The sequence below is a fragment of the Nilaparvata lugens genome, chromosome 7 (assembly GCF_014356525.2).
Source record: "Nilaparvata lugens isolate BPH chromosome 7, ASM1435652v1, whole genome shotgun sequence".
NCBI lineage: Eukaryota > Metazoa > Arthropoda > Insecta > Hemiptera > Delphacidae > Nilaparvata > Nilaparvata lugens.
In genome coordinates, this window is record NC_052510.1 from 25,723,464 (window position 1) to 25,734,921 (window position 11,458).

General features: G+C 34.6%; 1 non-coding gene across 1 annotated transcript; it reads left to right on the forward strand.

Annotated features, from left to right (window-relative positions):
- The first annotated feature begins 10,486 nt into the window (after positions 1-10,486).
- On the forward strand, positions 10,487-10,558 carry Trnag-ucc. The gene has a single exon. It is a non-coding gene; the product is annotated as a tRNA-Gly (tRNA).
- Positions 10,559-11,458: the final 900 nt, after the last annotated feature.

Genomic DNA, 11,458 nt, shown 5'->3' on the forward strand with positions numbered 1-11,458 from the left:
TTTTTATTGGGAATATCCCGCAGAATCAAATAATAAATCGACTCCCACTAGCCTACCACACCGAGGTGAAGTGAATCCTGCATTATCAGCCGATCAACGTCGCAAGGAGAGGTAATAGATCGTATAGACAACATTAGAATTAAACTCGGTACTCGAAATATTTACTATTTTGGTTCAGCATTTTGCCTTCATACAACCTATAGTACTTATCAGAGACCTGGTTCGCATGGATTTGCCATTTTGTCTGTTGTATCATGCGGTCTAATATCTTTCCAAACCACGGCACAATTATTGGATTCTAAATATATTAGTCATCATTTGGAGAAAAAGTTCACTCCAAAATTACTATCTCTGTCTGATCCTAGTGACACCATAATCTACACTCAGCAGATTCAAGTTGAACTGCATTTTATTATTAAATTGGATTTAATTCCATCTCACTATAATATAACCACCAACAGCGTTAGGTCAGAAATTCAGATCCCTTACTTCGGCTACCTTTGTAGACCGCCAAACCCTCTATTGAGCAAATTAATCTTTTCAATCTGTTCCATCCATACACCAGTCCTTCTACTTAGATACTCTGAATTAAATGATACCGACAATCCGGTTAAACAAAGGCTGGTCAACCTAACCTACAACTACCTACCGTTAAATCATAACCTCAAATACTGTAATTGTACAATTATTTTATTTAACCCAACCATTTTAATTATTAATTACTTTTTTACTGTATATCCACCCTCCTCCACAGAGCAAAATAGGCTGCAATATTCGCCAACACAAGGTAAGACCTTCTATACGAAGAAATCGTACTCATGGTTGAACGATTATAATCTTAGTTTTTTGTCTTATAATTCGAATTATATATTTCCGTGTCCCCCCCCTTGGAGTAAGATTATGACACATGTCCTCCCCATGGAGCGGATCTGTGACAATACTTTTTTCAATGTGTGTGTGTGTGGTGTGTGTGTGTGTTGTGTGTGTGTGTGTGTGTTGTGTGTGTGTGTGTGGTGTGTGTGTGTGTGTGTGTGTGTGTGTGTGTGTGTGTGTGTGTGTGTGTGTGTGTGTGTGTGTGTGTGTGTGTGGTGTGTGTGTGTGTGTGTGTGTGTATGTATGTATGTGTGTATGTCTGTGAACACGATAGCTCCATTCCTAATAAACTTGACTTGAAATTTTAAACTTAAGGTCCTTATACCATGAGGATCCGACAATAAGAAAATCAATAAAATTCAATTCAATATGGCGGATAATTACTAAAAAACCATGTTTTTCAAGTTTTTATCGAAAACGGCTCTAACGATTTTCTTCCAATTCATACCATAAATAGCTATCCATAAGCCCTATCAAATGACATGAGTCTCATTTCTGGGAAACTAATGGTGGATCGACTCCATCCTAGAGAAATGGACTTTGTAACCTCCTTCTCGTGCATGAGTTAGGTAGGTAGGTAGAGCAGTTTATAAAAAGAACACAGTCGAGATATTTCATCTGTAGAACAGCTGTTTAGACGACTTTAGAATAAATCATCGAATTTCACAATTTACACAAAGGATAAAGTACTCTTAAAACAATTATATATACACATATACAGTACCGGTAGTCTGATCGTAGTTTCAAATATGTTACCGCCAATCAAAAATGTTATTCCCCTAAATTATTCTCATTTAAGAATGAGGCTTACAGTTCAATGAGCAAGGAAAGTTGTGAGAGTGTACCACACCAGATTTTTATATTTGCTGGTTATTTATATTTATTCATGGTTATTCATGTCCAACGGATCTCGAAAATGGCTCTAACGATTTTCACGAAATTTTGAACATAGTAGGTTCATGATATAAAACTTTGCACTAGGTCTCATCGCTGGGAAAACTCGCTGAAGGACATAAAAAGGATAATATTCATCTTCGGAAAGACCATATAATGATAATTTGGTCGTCTGTAGATAACAAAGGTTGCGTGTGCCTGTGTGGGAGATCAGCTGTGTAGTCAATCAGCTTACGGTATCTCGCGAGAATTTGTTGACATGACGTGATATATCATTATATTCAAAGTTAATCATTATTTTACAGTTTTAAGTGATTAGTGAGTGTTATTTTGTTATTCAATTTGGTTTGTAAACAATCTAAATTGAAACTTTTATGTTTTCAAATATTTGGGCTGAAAATTGGACCTGAATTCAAGTGTATGGATCATAACCTACTTTTTGGACCATTTATAGTGATTAAATCAAAATTCGGGGGAGAAACAGTTTCGTGCTGTGCCTGTTCGTCCTTCCCCAATCATTTTGAAGAATTGTGCTCTGTTTATCAATAAATAAATAACGAGCGAAGCTCATTTATTATGTTATATTATACATCTGAAGCCTCCACTATCATTCCGCCTGTTATGCCTACACTATACCTACTACATTGATACTATACTGCTGTACGAGACCAACTTTCCTTCATATTCGCTCCTATACCATGTTGTCACGTTATGTTTTTCAATAACGGGTTGCCCTGCTTGGCTGCATTCGATAGAGCATGAGTAAAAAATTATATAACCCTTGTTGTGGTTCTTAGAATATATATTATACCAAATTCTTACTGGCTCGCCCAGGAGCTCTCGCAATTCTCTGCTCTTGCCGGTTACTGACGTCGGCTGCTCCATCAGTTCACAATTTCTGTGACTGATTTGTCGAAACCCGCAAGTATAGATGCGAGAATTTGCACTGCTTTAACTTAAAACTATAAATTTGAGACTCTTCTGGTCGTATTCAATGATATTGGATAATTTATATAAATCTCTGGAACGTATATTTCCAAAGATTTGACTATCAATGCTGTATATCGCTGTCTTAACCAACTTATTCAGTGAAGAATATAGTCAGATGGTAATCTTATTAATACTTTAATACTGGTAACTCGATAGATAAAAATGAGATTGGTCATGCATGGAAGTAGGGAAACAAATAAAGGATACACCATCAAAATTTATATACGTATATTACACAAAAAATCAACAAATAAATGAATATAGATATGTATAGGGCAACAAGCAAAAATAGTAAAAATAAGAACAAAATATATATCAAAAGAGAAAGTATCACAGATTAGCTCACTAGTTTTTTAGCACGAAACGTTACCATGTGCTTCTTGAATCATTAACCATATGCATTCAGATTATGTAACTCAATTATCGACTTGCTGCTGCTTGTCGATTAAAAATCTCAATATATATCTTCTTTCCAAATTAATAAAAATAATCAATTGATAAATTATAAATCTCAATATATATATATATATATATATATATATTATATATATATATATATATATATAAATCTGATATAGTTCTTAACTTGTAAAATACGTTTTTGTACTTTTCAAGACTTGCACAAGTTTTATATTAATTTCAATATTTATAGAACCTTCCGACGAGCTAGCTTTTTAAATCTTATTTCACTTGAAGCACTGAGGGCGCCCTAAATTCATATATTTCTCGATAATTATCACTCACGTGCTGAATTTCTCAAGATGAGGGTGGCGATCCGAATTTCCTGTCGTCCTGGATTTTCCGGTGGCCGAAGTCGTCCTCTCCAAGGAATAATAAATATCTAAATGACTTAGGCCTTAATACAGCATCACAAAGTCTTATAAAAAATTAATTAATGAATTTAAACTTTAAATCTTTCACAATTTAACAAAAAGGGACTTGTGCTCTATAAAATTTGGTGGCGTTCCATGGCGGCGTCTGGCAAGCAAGTGGGCTCTGACCTACCCCTATTCTCTAAGATCATACTTCCCTCTTCCAAATTTGCATACATTTAAATATTCAGTTACTACGCCATTATAAAAATCAAATAGTCCATGCCAATCTGCTAGGTTATTACCTATATCTTAGGTATTATTTTTTATAATTACTCGGATTACATCCAATATATGATCTGAGTAGTGATAACTCTTATCATTTATATAAATATCTATGGTTATATTTGAATCGGCTCACTATTGCCGCCCATCAACTACTGCAATTTGATTGGTTCATTCACAAATGGTCCAAAATTCACAAATGTATCCATGCGCCTACTGAATATACATACTTCCTTAATATTTTTATTTATTTTATGTGCTTTGTACATGCTCATTACATATAATAAATTTTTATAAACTTTTTAAGTTGTTTTTCCATCTACAATAGCACGCCATGTGGTTACCAAATCCTCTAGTTGAATGCTATTTGTTTACAACAAAAATTTGCCAAAGGTGTCTGGCTAAATTTCAAATTACACGGCTTGATCGATTATTCAGGTTGCCGACCAGTAAGTATTATAGCCTAACCTCAAAATTCCAATATTTTATATAATACAACAAAATAGCAAATAAAATTCTTTTCTATTTGGCTGTTCTAATAGTAGCCAGGATACCCGTTATTATCTAATCTTTCACTTGTTGCTATCGCACCCGGCGATAATAGAGCAACTGTTCGCTCGAGACCTATAAAATCTGTTCATTCAGCAATTTTGCTTGCTTATCAAATTTAATTTATTACAATGTATGGACTAATATCAACTTTTACGAAACGAAGAAGCGAATCAAAAATATTTTTCATAGTAGAAATATGGAATTGAGTCGAAGAAAGCTATATATCTCTCTCTCTATTGAAATTGTGAAGACCTTTCTATGCTTGTGCTTCTGATTTGTGTTGTGGGTTGTGGAGATTAGAGCATGCAACAAAATATCAAAGCCTCATCTAAAGTAATATCTTCTCAAAACTTCACTATCATCTGGTCGCCCTTTTTCAATTGTCCTTCTCCTGCTCTCTGGACCAGCTTAAAATCTGATCGCTCCCCCACCATTTCTTCCAATACTGCTATGGACAAATTGATAAATTAAATCCACCCCATATGAGTTCCTTTCGAGACCTATAAGCTTTATTGACAAGACTCCAGTGTTATTATATCAATTGTTTACTCTTCCACTGAAACTCATCCTTGAGCTCTTTTTGATCTTCTGTGGATTTCGTTATTGTTAAATCAAGATGAAATTGGTTTCAGAGAGATCATGTCCTCAGGGATATGAGACTATGAAATATACTTATCCCACTAGTAACATTCTATGAAAGTAATATTATTATAGTCGTCAGTCTATATTTATTTGTGATGTAAAGTGATAAATTGAGCTCTTTCAAAAATCAGGACTTTTTCATTACAAAAATAGAATGAACGGTAATATTTTTGTCAAGATCTGATCAAATTGAAATCCATAAACCGCAATCACAATTGACGATATACATAGTGTTTATTGAGTCAGTAGACCAAGTACTTCGTGTCTCATCCTCTCTATTCACGTGGTCAGCATGTTGAAAACAGGAGACAGAGTCTCTTCAGTCAATCATTCAATGCAGATTGTATTGTTGCTGGTGATATCCAACAGGAACATCGATAGTGCTGCTGTGACGTATGATGCTCATCATAATGAAAAGGAAGTCTTCGAAAGAAGGAAAAATAAAAAGTAGTAAGGAATAATTGGGGGCATGATAGAGAGTACGTATAGTGAACAAATTCAATTCGTTTTTAGCTTTCTGGTGGATTACCATCCCGTGCCTTACTTGCGTCCCGGGCGCTGATGACAATGCGAGCTGTAATCATAACAACGACAAAAAGCTCCAACTACAACAATTGAACTGTATCGGAAAGGTAAATCGGGCAGCAGGCGTTGAAAATAAAATATACGGCTGGCAGGCAATTGACAATAGATGATAAGTGTGTCCAGTTTATGTAGCACACACCTGTGCTCTCCGAGTGATGTACGGCTTGACCGTTCGATTTTGTGTAAGTGAAAGAGCTGTACATTTTTAGTTTTATTCGACGATTTCTCATCTCAGCCAGCCTTCTTTCTTCTGTCCTTTGTCATCAGTGCTGTGATGATTACCATTATTGATAATGGGATGAGCTGTTAGAAGTGCCCGGAATGTACTGGTCAACCCGTGACGGGTCACTCTATCATTCTATTGTTCGCCATGGTGGATGGTGGGTCGCAAGTGCTTTATTGGTGCTGGGGTGATCTACAGTCAGATGGTGAGATGGTGTGGTAGTGCGCAGTATGATGTGATTATATTATGATCACAGAAAATGGAAATTTCTTACCCTCTTGAATTTCCTTCTTTTAACCTGTTAGAAACTTTTCTATTATTAAAACTTTTTATCCTTTGTGTTGTGATGTTGAGATGATTATCAGTCATCGATGATTCAGAGAGTCATGATTTAATGTTTGATTAGAGGAATTTGTAAGAAGTTGAAGGAAGCGGTCAGCATTCTTTAAAAACTCACTGACTATGAAAACTCTAGATTAAAAAAATAATAGTTTCAATATACCGAAGCTATTCGATTATCTCTCCCACACATGCATGAATGGATTCTCCCCATTCTTGTACAGTTTTGGAAAAACCTTCCCCAAATACATAATCTATTTGGACAAAGATAGAAAATTCATACAATTTTTTTTTGTTCCATTCCAATACAATACATATCTATTTGTATAATACCTTCCAAAACAGACTCACACCCATAAACAACCCCATGAAACAGGTTCAGTGACGAATTGAAAAGCAAATATTGGAATATTGAGAAGCTATTACTCGCCACCCCTTATATACGCCAACTACAAAAATGATCCGCACCACAACATATGGCACGATATATAGGGTGGAAAAATAAAGCCAAAAATGGCGGTCGTGTCTGAAACGTATTGTGTTTGACAAGTGACGTACTTCTTTCAATTTTATGCATAAAAAACCTGCTTGTGTGTCGCTGAAGCTCATGCATAAATTCATGCGTTTTGATAGCAAACATTGCAACGCCCAGCCACACATGATATTGTGATTGCTGTCAATATTTGTGTGTGGTTCAGTCTTTTTTTGTCAAATTTATTTAGGAAATAGCTCTCAGGAAAATTGTATTTCTGTCCTTTTCTACATTAGGATTATTTGCATAATATTGTTATCATTGGTGAGTTACAAAGCTAGAGAGAAAATTAATTTTTATGAGCTCCAACACTAGATGATAATATTATAGTGTTCAAAAAATAATAATAAGTTTGTCATTAATAGCGATGATCTCAATGAACAACAAGGAGTTCACTATCTCTTATCCTATGTATTATTTTCAAAGAGGATATTTTTATTGAACTATTCTACAAAAGACTTCTAAAGATGAATAGGGTTTATTGAATGCAGATCCTATGATAAGACATTATTTATGTTGAGTGGTCAAGTTTGTCTTCCATCATCCCACACAGTGCCCCCTATTTATTACAAATAACTGCATATTAAACACGCTACCATTGTTGAGATCTCTGACAAGAGCGTGTTCATGCATACATAAATTCATGTAAAGAATCCTTCTTCAATAGCATATACACTGTCACCGCGACTGCATACCACAGAGAATGTGGACCCTTTCAACTCACCAGCTAGCTATTTGTATATACATGTTTACTTGTTGTTATTCCGATGTGAATTCTCCCTTGTATGGTGATCGAAGCCTATTGAAAAGAAGTGGAAAAGATGTTTAGGTGAATTACTCAAGGGAGAAGAAATATATAGATGCCAAGGAAGAGAAATGAATATAGATCCTACTTGGAAAAATAAAAATGTTGAGGTATTGCTTTGAAAAAAAGAGGAGTAGAAGGTCAATGGAACCTTTAAAAGGTTATCTCTCACTTTCGTTTTGCTCAGCTTCTATGTTCTTCAAGCTTTTTTCACTTCTTCATTCGATTTTCACTTTTATTTTACTCATGCATTTGACAGTTCGTGTCCAGAGAAGGGTGAATCATATACCATTATATTGATATGTATAGTAGGTGGACGATGAAATACATGTAATTCTATATCGAGGAGATTCAAGGGTCTAGTTAGTTGGAAATGTGTAGCGGTCGGTTTGCCTTTGATCTTTTTCACTGGTTGATACCAACTCGACTGAGGATAGGAGACGTTTGATCCTTTGCGTTTTTTCTTTCTGTCTTGGGATTCAAGTGGAGTAAGAATTCACTCTTGCTTTTCGGACTATTCATTACCGGACGTAGTCGGCCAAAGACCTTCAGTATTGTTTTTTATCACCGTATTGGGCTAGGAAAAATAACAACTCTTGCTTGAAAGTCCTTTCCGTGATATCACATATTCTATACTTTCCTTCGATTGAATGGAAGTGAAATACCCAAATATCAATTCTGTAGAGTACGATAAATTGGGAGAAAAAAATTGAGTAGTAGGATCTCCGAAATGATTTCAGCAGTCACAGTCTCAGTTTTTGCAATAAATTATTACCATTGTACTCATGAAATGTATTCTTAATATTGATGAATTGCAAGACAATATATCAGATAGAGCATAGAGCATTGTAGTTATCAAGTCATCGAGGCTACTCTTCTCTTTTACTGACAATCTCATGTCAATAATATAATTTTGTTAATTTCCTCAAAACTCATTTCAAAATAAATTTGCGAGGAAATAAATAATAAACTATTTGATCGAACTACCAAAGATTACCATGTTATGGACGGACCATCGTGAAGTTAATTTCTTGTTATTATTTTTAGAAACGCTTGTAGGCATATTATTCAGGCTCTTCACTATCCTCTTCATCAAACCCTATTATGAAAGAGATGAAATTATTCGGAGAAGAACGCTACTTTTGAACGATAATGATAATAAACCATTTTACAGTTTACACTGAACATGTTAATGTAGGCTGTACTTCTCATTTCAGTTGCATAGAAATATGAATGAGACTCTCCCAAAACACTGTACTCAATCAAGTTCTCTCCATCACTCCAAACTGATCTTGTCAAATTTTGTGCCGTTCACCCCAAACTGCACACAACTTGCCTCAGGAATCTCTCTCTATTCTCTGCATCACTGCACGGCGCCTGCATCAAATAATGGCGATGCAATTTTCTGCATAATTCATACCGGTAACGAACTTGTCTACTAGAATAGACACGTAATCTATTTTCTATTTTGGAAGCGATGATGGTGCAAGATGATGAAGAGGGTAGGTGATAAAGCGATTAGATAGGTTCGAATTGTCCACTATGATGCATGGTGTGATTAAAGCTTGGTCCTCCACCATGGTTGATGGAATGGGGGACAATTTACTGAAGTCTCCACCCTTGCCAAGTTCAACCCCTCACTCCTCATCATGAGGGGGTGGCAGGGGAATTGCAATCAACGCATAGCTTGCCTGGATTATCTATTGCTGCCTAGGCGTTGCATTGCATAGCGTGTAATATAGGTGTGAGGCGTCCGTCCGACCGGGTAAATACTGTATTATTGATGTCCGGTCGTGTTTCACCGCGAAGCTCTTATCTTCTGATTAACTCGCCCGGAAATTTTGAATTGGTGAGTTCCGTGTGTGTGGGGCACCAAAATAACTATTCAAGGCTTCAAGGGATGTTTGAATATTCTGATTGCACTATTGTTCAATATGAAATACTGATTTGTTTTCTACGTTCCAATACGATCTTAATGTTAAAGTTGATTAGTGAATATCATTATTCACGTGAAAACATTCAAATGAGTTCTGCATATCATTTTCTAGGGGAATATGAGATAGGCCTATGCATTGCTAATGACAAAGAACGACAGCACTGTTTTTAAATCAAAAAAATGATTATTGGAGAATATTCTTGAGAAATTGAAACAAGGATGAGAAGTGTAGCCCATCTGCCTCAGCCCGACTGATTGAACAAACACGATAGATCAAATTTTATATTAAATGTCACTTCTATCAATAGAAATGGAAATTTCATTTGGTAGCTCTTGGGAGCTAGGGAACAGGTAGAATGCTATAGAATTTCTGTGGACTTAATATAGAGTCTATAAAGTTTCATAATTTTATCAGAGTGGCCTAGTGGAATTATTATCACAAAATATATTTGAGTTGCTATATTAGATGCTCAAACTAAATAAATCAATAAATTAAAAAAATATATATGAATATTTCATGCCTGTTCTAGAAACCATGTAAACATAGATCTCTAGGATGTTCCTATGTAATAGCATGGAGTAAGGACCAAGATTATTTATTCATTAATTTTTATTTACAATGCAAATGACACTAATGTAATAAAATTGGAATATAAAATAATAAGGTACAGGCTTTAAATTTTCTGTGATAATAGCAAAGAAGATAATGACCTATTAATTATAAACTATTAATAGGAAACGTTGAAAAACTATACTGAGCTAAAGGCCTATTCCGCCTATTAAGAGAAGTTGGAAAACTAACAAGGAGGATAAGAAAGGTAAGAATGTTATTGTTATTGTCTTAACAATAAGACAATAGAAATTTGTGTTTTTTAACAAATCTAACTAAAACTCTCTAAAAGCAATAGTTTATATTCCATGTTTTCTTGAATATTTTTGGAATAATTATTTTATTTGAATAAGAATGTAAAGCTAGCTGAAAACTGTAGTGTTAGGATGAACAATTTTAAAATATGGTGCGATGGTGGTGTAATGGTCAGCATAGTTGCCTTCCAAGCAGTTGATCCGGGTTCGATTCCCGGCCATCGCACAATTTTTTTGTACCAAAAATTCACTCTGGAATAATATTCATTTTCAACTTCAGTATTGCGATAACATCAATTTTATTGATAACATGAATTAGGCATGATTGCAATTAAAAATTATAATAAATTTTATATACAGTATGAAGATTCTCATGTGACACGATCAATAGTCATCAAATTTCATTTAAAAATCATGAAATAAAATGTGCTATTCTTCCGTAAATAGAGGGAGAATAGAAAGATTCTCAGAAGTTCTATTTGTTAAAATTTATAACTTCGATTTATTAATACTACTTGAAAGTATTTTTACTTTGTTTCCTATAATTATTGTCATTTTATGAAAAATAAACTTGGATATAATTATTCTATTATGATTATTGTATGAAGATATTATATTATCTCTTATTTCATTGTGAACGAATTCTAAAAGATCTTTTATGTTAAAATAAGCTTCCAGTTTGTAAAAAAAGAATAGATCAGATAGCATTTTCCTCTGACAAAAACTCTGTGTACACTCTTCTGTAGTTTATGAAATCATGTATCTTATCACTCTATCCTTTATTCGATCAGAAACTTAATGCAATATTTAGGGAGATAGCTTTGGAAAAGAATTTTTAATCAAGGAAATTTTAAACTATTTTGTAAAAAAACTCAGATTGAAAGGATTTAGACATCAATGACAATCCTTCGTTCCAAAAATTTGACACTTTTGTTAGAGTAGGTCGATGAAGGGGAGTTGGCTAGCCTATGGAAGATGCAAAGAAACGATAGGTCATGCATCTAGATCGTGCCTTATCTTGAACTATCCGAATAACCATTTTTTGGAGCCCTGACATGGTTTATGATTGTTCAGTTTTCTGCTAAAAAATAATACTGTACTGAATAAACAGGTGATACTGCAGCCT